The sequence below is a fragment of the Elephantulus edwardii genome, unplaced genomic scaffold (genome assembly GCF_000299155.1).
Source record: "Elephantulus edwardii isolate Elephantulus edwardi_28Jun2011 unplaced genomic scaffold, EleEdw1.0 scaffold00151, whole genome shotgun sequence".
Classification (NCBI taxonomy): domain Eukaryota; kingdom Metazoa; phylum Chordata; class Mammalia; order Macroscelidea; family Macroscelididae; genus Elephantulus; species Elephantulus edwardii.
In genome coordinates this window covers 5,239,519-5,249,109 of record NW_006399901.1, presented here as the reverse complement: position 1 = coordinate 5,249,109, position 9,591 = coordinate 5,239,519, and positions in this window count along the sequence as shown.

The window sequence follows — 9,591 nt, the reverse complement described above, 5'->3', positions numbered from 1 at the left end:
AATGGAATTCTTGATTTTTTTTCTATATATGTTGAAAAGAATAAAGGTTTTTGCTTTTGGCTCTAGCCTACCCGGGGTGTCTGGCGCATTCGCTCTCTCTCTCTCTCATTTTTTCCACAGCAGCACCGTGTCCTCAAGTCCTTTCAGAAAATGGCAACACTGCTGAGTAGATCTAAACAACCACATGGCAGAGGGGAGGGCATCAGCTTCTCAACCTGTGATCTCTACAGATGCTGAATGCCTGATGTTTCTCCCTCAAAACAGCTTATAGGTTGTTTGAATCATCAACCTTTCAGTTATGGGCCAGGAGCTTAACCCCTGGGCCACCAGGACCCCTAGACATCATTTTTCTATTTGATCCTTACAGTAACTTCAGGAGGTTAAGAATAACTGTGGCCTCATTTCACAGGTGGAAAAAATGAGGCACAGGAAAGCAAGTCATTTGCCCAATGTCACGCAATTGAAAAGTGACATAGCTTTCTCTGAGCAGCCTTTCCTGACACAACTACCTTCCCCCAGGTGGGATTAAAGGCCCCACAGAGCTCTGGGTTGGATGTTGGCTGGGTGGTGTATAGCGGTTAAAACAATGATCTCTGGCTTTGTACCTCAGCTCCTTTACTTATTGGCTGTTCACCAAGATGCTCCAAGAGCCTTATGGATTTAATGTGTCCCCTGAAATATATAGTATAAATTTTTACTCTTATACATGTGGATATAATCTATCTGGGAGCAGAATTTTCTTTGTTTGTGAAACTGTTGTTATTATTGTATACCGTTGAGTAGGAACCAATGCAGCAGGTTTTCAAAGGCAGCAAATTGTATGGGAAGAGATAGCTCAACTTTTTCCCACAGACCATTTGGTGCAGTCGAACCTCTAACCGTGGGCTGGCATTGCAACTCCCTGTATCAGTGTAGGGGATGTCTTAGACCCATCACCTTTGAGATGTAAAAAGAGTAGATAAGGCACCAAGAGGGAGGGACACGGGGAAGAGGAGAAACAGGCCACATGCATGAGTAGTGGAAGTGAAAAGAAGACAAGGACCACCCCCTCCAGAGCAGCAGAGAAACACACCCCTCTCCAGACCTGGCCCCTGAATTCAGGTTTCTAACCTCGAAGCCTGTGAGAGAATATATTATTGCAATATTTCTGTTATAGACGCAAAGCAGAACTAATACAAATTGCACATTCTTCCATAAAACAGAGGAAATTATTCATACTTTAAGGGGTTGATGGGAGATTTAGCAAGATGACAGTTACAAAAGGCTTAACCCTGGGCCTGGTTCCGTCTGAAGTTGATGGCCTTTGCGGAGTACCTGCCACGTGCTGCCCCGTGTGCTGTGTATTGTGTGCCGCCCTGTGCTACTGAGCTCTCACAGGCCTTGCTTCAGTCACACCTCCCAGCATTCCTGTTGTCATTATTAGGTGCCACTGAGTTTGATTACAACTCCCAGCTAACCTCCACACAACAGATCAAAACCCGGTCCCGTCCTGTGCCATCCTCGTCACCTCCACCTGCCCAAACCCACTGTTGCAGTCACTGCATCAATTCCTCTTTCTGAGAGTCTTCTTCTCCTTCGCTCACCCCTACTTTTCCAAGCATAATTTCCTTTTCTAGACAGTGGTACCTCCTGACAACATGTCCCAAGTACATGCTGCTCTCCTGGTCTAGTGGTAAGAAACTGCACTGCAATCTCAAAGGCACATGGTTCAGATCCACCAGATGCTCTGCAGGAGGAGGATGGGCAATCTCCTTCCTCGCAATTTGCTGCCCCTGAAAACCCACTGGAGGGTCAGCTATGGATCAGTTCTGACCTTGACAGTGTACAACAACCCCCAAAAAGGGTCAGTCTCGCTGCACTTCCTCCATGCTCCATGCATCACTTCTTCTTTGGTCTCCCATATTCATTGTTCAACGTCCATGTGCATACGAAGCAATTGAAAATACCATGGGCCCTCCTGTTAGCCATTATTGTTGGAAAGAGCCCTAGTGGCAAGGAGCATGATGTTACAAGCTGCCAAACAAAAAGTCATCAATTGAAAAGACAAAACAAGTCATCAATTCAAAACTTCCAGAAGCTTCTAGTGAGAAAGATGAGCAGTCCCCTCCTGTGAAGATTTACAGCTTTAGACACCCAATGGGGGATCGCCATGAGTTGGCAGTGGGTTTAGTTTTTTTGGTTTTTGTTATTATTGGCATCATTTCTACAGATGAGGAAACTGAGGCTCAGGGGTGCAGTGACTTGCTTGAGATCACAGCCAGGAAGTGGTTCTGCTAGGACTTAATTTCCATTCACATAAACTCAATAGCTATTTATTCCTCACCTGTTATGGAGGGTGAGAGAAAGAGGAAGACCTTCAACAAGATGGGTTGGCTCAGACTCTAACAAAGGGCTCAAGGATCAGAGATGACGAGGATGGAGCAGGGTAGGGCAAGGTACAGACCTGTTATTGGGGGGTTGCTAACGATGTCAGTGTAAAGACTAAGGTGCTCCTGATCTGAGCCATGGTCTTCTTAATTACTTGCTATGCATCCAAAAGCAGGACAATGACTAAGGATGGCAGAAGAAGTATCGATGCCTCTGAGTTGCAGTGCTGGAGAAGAGTATCGAACATACCATGGACTTCTAAGAGAACAAACAGGTCTGTCCCGAAGAGGGTTAAACCAGGCTGCTTCTTGGAGGTAGGATTTTGAAGCTCTGTCTCACATACTTCGGGCACGTGGCCAGGAGGGACCAATCCTTGAAAAAGGACATCCTGCTCAGAAAGATAGAAGGTAGGCCCAAGAGAAGAAGACCCTCAACAAAACGGATTGACATAGTGACTGTGGCAATGGGGACACGTATGTCAGAGGCAGTGAGGCTGGCACAGGATAGGGCAAGGTTCAGAGCCATTGTAGTTAACATTGTAGTCAATGAAACGAACAACAACAACATGAGTCATAGTTGACTCCATGGCATCTAACAACAGCCACAAAATGACGTCCCTGGCTGGCACTCATTCGGGACAGTAGACCAAGTGCTGTGTCTGGCCCCACACCTCAACTCTTTACTCACACAACCCCTCACAGCCTGCTTTAAGGCACTGGCTGGCTGTCCCTCAGACATTTTCATAGTCAAGCAGCTTTTGACCTTGAAGCTGCTGGGCTGGCCCAGCCAGGAGATGTTTTGCGCGCTCCTGCCGAGGGGGAACAAGAGGACTTTTTGTGTTCAGAGTAGCCAAGTTCAGCTTCCTCTCCTTTTAACTCCAATTCCCTCCCCCCAGACTTTGCTCCTGGCAGCTCAGGCCCTCAGCCCTGCACCCAGGACATTCTCAATATGGCCTAGTTTTGAAAAAGGGGGAAGGACCAGCTCTGGCCCACAAGAACTGGAAACCGCTGGAGGATGTCTGCAGCCAAAATGGGGGCAGAATCAACAAACAGGAAGATACTGGTCTTCTGTAATGGGCGGGCCTTCAGCCACAGGCCTGGGCTTGACTGGGAGCAAACCCCTTGTGGGGAGGGGGATGTCCTCTTGCATCCAACATCTTCCTCTTTCGTGTTTATTTTGGGAGAGTCAAGCTCCTTATATATTAACTAATCCTCCCCTCAAAAAAGTCAACCTCCCTTCTGACTCATAGCTGTTCTTCCTTGGGTTTCCCAGGCTCATAGCCCTTTCTTTCCTGTCTTTAGGGGGAAAGACTGAAGAACAGCTGGTGGGCTAGAACCTCTGACCTTTTGATTAGCAGCGCAACACGTGACACAATCTTCCCCCAGGGCTCCTGTCCATAAAATCATGGCATTCCAAATTATGTTGAGCTTTGGTGGTAATAAGCTGCACTACAATCCTGAAGGCATACAATTCGAACACACCAGCTGCTTGCTCTGGGAGAAAGATGGGTAATCTCCTCCTGTGTGATTTTTTGTTATGTGCCACTGAGTAGCCTGTGACCCATAGTGACCCAATGACCCAACGTACAACAAACAGCTCTGAACTCTGCCCTGTCCTGAGCCAGTCTCACTAATTCCGACACATCAACCCCCATTGCCCCAGTTACTGTTATCAGTCCATCTCATCTGGGGTCTTCCTCTCCTGTGCTGTCCCTCCACCCTTCCGAGCATGACATCCTTCTCCAAGGACCGGTCTCCCTTGGCCATGTGCCCAAAGTATGTGAGACAGTGCTTCAAAATCCTAGCTTCCAAGGAGAAACTTGGTTTCACCCTCTCCTAGACAGACTTATTTGTTTTCTTGGCGGTCCATGGTATGTTCAAGACTCTTCTCCAGCACCACAGCTCAAAGGCATCAATTCTTCTTCTGTCATCCTTAGTTATTGTCCAGCTCTCTGATGCATAGCAAGTAATTAAGAAGACCATGGCCCAGATTAGGCACACCTTAGTCTCTAGACTAACATCATTGCCTCTCAGTACTCTGGGGAGGTCCATGACAGCAGATTTTTCCCAATCCAATTTGTCTTGAGTTCCTGACTGCAGGTGCCAAAAGTGTTGATTGTGGAGCCAAACAAGCTCTGATTCTTAACAACTTCGATCTCTTCTCCATCCATCATGGTGCTGCCAATTGGCCCAGTGGTGAGAATCTTTGTCTTGTTGATGTTGGGCTTCAATCCATATTGAAGACTACAGTCCTTGACCTTCTGCAGCAAGTGCTTTAGGCCCTTCTCAGTTTTAGAAAGCAGGGTTGTGACATCTGTATAACGTAAGTTGGTGATGAATCTTCTGTGTAATTTACTGTCTCTGAAAACCCCCTGGAGGGTCAGCTTTACTTCAATGGTACACACCACCACTAAGTTACATGGGGTACTTAAAGAATTCAATCTTGATGAAAGTTCCTAGTGGGTGCCAAGCAGAGTAGGCCCTCAGTCAGCACAGTTTTCAGAGGCTGTAAATTGCACAGGAATTGTCCATCTTCCTCCCACGGAGTAGCTAGTGCATTGAACCACCCACCTTGGGGTTGGCAATGTGACTTCCTTCCCATTAGGCCACCAGGGCTTCACCATATAAACAGCCCCATGACTATAAAAAAAACAAAACAAAACATAAACACTTGTCTGAAGGCTTCAAAAGGAAATAAGTGGCTTCCTTTTGCACCCCTCTTTTGTCCAGCACCTTGAAAAGAATCACATAAAAAGTACTGGGTGTGGCAATGAGACAAAGGTCAGGCCTAGCATGATTTCTGACTTGCTGTGTGACCTTGGCCCAGTGACTTCCCTCTCTGAGCCTTCCACTTGGATCCTGCCACCACTGACTCAGCTGTCCTCCCTGAGATCCTACAGCTCTTGTAGGTCAATGATAAGACGGCAGAGGGTTTTTCTGGATTTCCAAACTCCCTATAATGAACCCAGGTTGGCATGGTGTGGGGACAGCGCCACCCTCGGCGGGAACACTGACTCTGCCCAAGCCAGCTAAATGACCTCACAAGACCACGCCACTGGACTGAGGTTGACCAGCCACTCTGGTTAGTCCACACATGAGAAGTCCGCAGGATGAAGGGTCTGGGTGTGAACCAGTACTGAAAGGTATATATTTTTAAATAATATATTGAATTAGCAAGTGTTTTCTTATCTATATTATTACCATAACCAAACTATAAACAAAAAGTCCAAGCACTTTTAAAACCATGCTACGCTGCCCCCTGCCCCCTGAGGACAAAACATATCTTTTTTTAAAAACCCAAGGGGCCCATAGATTGGAGAGAAACAGCAAATGTTTCAGTCTCCTGGGCTGCTAAGAATATAAGATATAATGATGGTGGCTTTTTTTTTTTTTTAAGAATTAATGGATGGGAATAGAATTGAAAAAAATGTGATTCCTGACCCAATTATTATTTTAAAAACCTGAAACAACACACCAAACAGCAGCACTGTATGCATCTAATTTGATACTGGCTCTAGTAACTTGAAGGAATGTATAGTTGGACTGCTAACTACAAAGTCAGCAGTTCAAATCCGGTAGCTGCTTCGAGGGTGGGAGACAGCCATCTCCTTCCATCAAGTTTACAGCCTCAGAAGCAATGGAGAAGGCTGTTAGGAGTCAAATTCAATGCCATGGCTGCGGGGCTGGTTTGAGACTGAATAACCAGGATTCTTGGGGATGCCAACAGTTAAGTGCTCAAGGACTAAAACGGAAGGGTTGGCAGTTTGAACCCATCCAGAGGCTCCTTGGAAGAGAGACCTAGAGGCCTGTTTCTAGAAGGTGGGTTGGCAGTTTGAACCCATCCAGAGGCTCCTTGGAAGAGAGACCTAGAGGCCTGTTTCTAGAAGGTCACAGCCTAGAAAATGCTTTGGAGCAGTTCTGCTTTGCACACTAGGAGCTACCAAATTATCACCATAAATAGTAGCTCAATTGCCCAGCCCCAGGCAAGAACCATTCGTGTTCCTATTAGGAGCCGTGGCGTCTGCTCCCACTCAGAACCAGTTCCACGTGCGACAGGAGGTCACGCCGCCTGACTCCGTCCCCTCCGCCTGACCTCCCGTGCTCCAGCCTGCTGTGGCCACTGTGTTGATCCACCTCGCTGGGCGTCCTCCTCTGTCGGGCTGCCCCTCTGCTTTCCCAAGCAGAATGTCCTTTTCCTAAGGACTTGTCCCTTCTGACAATGTGAGATGAAGTCTTACCATCCTCGCCTGTAAGGACCATCCGGCTGTTTTTCTCCGAACACAGACGTGTTTGTTCTTTTGGATGTTGTTGTTGTTGTTGTGTATCGTCAAGTCGAAAATGACTCATAGCTGACCCTCCTTTGGGTTTACAGAGGCGGTAAATCACACAGGAGGAGATTGCCCATCTTTCTCCTGAGGAACAGGACACTTCGAATCAAGTGTCTTTGAGCAGGCAGTGCAACTCCTTACCCCCAAACCACCATGGTGTAATCAATACTCTCCACCAACGTCACATCGCATTCAATCACTGTGCCACCCAGACTCCTGTAAGTACCCGTGGGTGGTGACCAACTAGGACCCGCCTGCACAGCGCTCAGGGCTAAATCAGCCAGCTGTACTTGCTGATTTTCCATGCGTCCTGTGGTTCCTTCCATTTTCTGCCATTCCTCCCACCACAAGTGCTTGACATATGCACGTAGGGAGCTGTGAGCATCTGGGGTGTTTATATTTATCCCTGTGGATGTGTATGATTATAACATGTATGTGAGCATGAAGCAGGAAGGGAGCGAACATATTTTCACCGTCTGACACTTGCCAGACGCATGTAGGCATAGCACCCACTGTCCTACTTAGCCCCCCAACTGCTGGAGGAGGGACCGCAAACCGAGCCGTCCACTGCAGAATCGGAATCCAGCTCCTAATGAGCCTCCATTGGTTTCTGAAGCTGTGAATCTTTACAAGAGGATATGGTCTTCTTTCTCCATGGGAGCAACCGGTGGATTCGAACTGCTGGCCTTTTGCTTAGTTGCCAGTCACATTATGTACTATGCCACAGGGGCTCCTTTAAAACAAACTTAGGTCCAGGCAGTAAGACGGCACCAAGTTGCCATCCTGCTGGACCTTCAATCGTCTATTTTCTGTCTGTAAGCGACCCTTGTCCCTTAGAAAGTGTCTGAAGGCGGGCGATGACCTTGAATGGAACATGAGTATGACAATGAATGAGTGGCATAAAATGGAATGGAAGACCTGTTATATAACAAGCGCTCGGTCACAGGTGAGGTATTTTAATTTGTGTAATCAGTTCTCCCAGCTTGCACTACGTGGCTACTTTCTTGTGAAGTTGTTATCTTCCAAGTTAATCTTTTAAAAAGGAGCACATTGCATAAAACTCCAAATTCAGGGCTGGCTGTTAGAAGCCAGAACCAGCAAGCTGTGAATCTTTACAGATGGAAGCTCATCTGATTCCCATAGAGTGACCAGTGGATTTGAACCACCAACCTGTGAGCCCAACACATAACATTGTCCTACCAGAGTTCCTACAAAGCTCCCAGTAAAACAACTTCTATTCACTGAGAAGCCTCTGGGTGGTGCAAATGGTTATTCGTGAGACTTCTAGCTGAAAGGTTGGGAGTTCAAATTCATCCAGAGGGACTTCGGAAGAAAGGCCTGGCTATCTGCTTCTGAACAGGTCACAGCCTTGAAAACCCTACTCTACTCTGTGTACGCAGCACCGTCACCAAATAGAATGGATCCAACAGCAACTTGCTACTACCATCACCTCTGTTTAATGAGGACTTGTTCTGTGCTGAGTGTTTCTACAATCAGCCCTTTCTTAAAAAGACAAGGCCTAAGCATTTTATTTATTTAGAATGAAAGTTTACAAATCATATTGATTTTTCACACAATCACTCGTAGATTTTTTGTTTTATAGCATTAATTATCATGAATGCATATGATAATTAATTACGATGTGTGATCAATCCCTTTTTGTGTATTGCCTTTTTCTTCACTCAACTGTCTATGAATTTTTTACTCCCCTATCCCTCCATTCCCATCTTTTTTTTTCTTTCTTTTTTATCATCTTTTAATGCTCCAATGAACCTAAAAGGAGGTGAGTAATGATCCCATGTTCCAGGTGTGGAAACTGAGAGCAGGACAGATGAAGTTCAATCCCTTCACCTCCCTGCTGGACGCCTTGCTCCAAGGCTGGCCTGTCTTTTCCTCTGTCACCTGGGCCAGGCTCAGATGTGGAGCTTTCTCTGGGGACACAAGGACACTGAATCCTGCTGTCCCCTACCCCTCAGTGCAAAGGTGGGTCTGCCACTCACCTGGCGTGCCAAACTCCTCAGAGAAATGAGCAGCTGCTGTGGGCACAGGGTCCTATTTCCTGACAGGAGGCTTCTGGTTCTGGGGCGTTCTGTCCTCAGCCCTCTGCACGCCCAGCCGAGACTGGTACTCAGGGTCAAAGTCTGGAGCTGTGGACTGGACCCAGCGACGAGGGGCGGGGCTGGGTGCTGCACTGTCCCTGGGACTGGACCCAGGCCCGGGCCTGGACACCTCGCCTCCCCTCCTTCCCAGTCCCTGAAAAGTTGCCTGACTTTTCTGGCTGATCATAGCTCCTGTGGGGGCAGGGGTTCTTAGAGGATGGATGGGCACAAGGAGGTCCATCTCCCGGGCCAGCTGGAGCGTCTCTATTTTTCTCTCTCCCTGTGGCTGCCACGCTGGGGAGAGGCGAGGAGAGCTGAGCCTCTGTGGGGCTGGTCTGCAGGGTGGGAGCAGCCAGCCTGGTAGCTCCTGAGTGGAAGCCAGAGTCTCAGGACATGACCCTGAGGGCCAGGCTGAAGTCATTTAGGGATAGTTGGGGAACAAAGCCAAAGACATCACCAATGATGATATCTTTTTAGGATATGGGGCTACATGATTCTTTGTTTTTACATCCCAGAGATGAGAGGGCCAGGACATCAGGTGTCACCTGGCAGAGCCAGATCAGGAGCTGAGATGGTTAGAACCCAAGAACATCAGGAAGACTGAGGCCCAGAGCAAAGGACTCACAAGCCCTGGGCGAGGAAGACCCCGGATGAGATGGAGTGATACAGAGACTGGGGTAAGGGGAGTAGGTGTGTCAGAGACAGTGGGACTGGCTCTCGATAGCTATTGTGCGTAAGGTCACTGTGAGTTAGAAGCGACTCCACAGCACAGTGACAACCATGACAATGTCTGCGTGG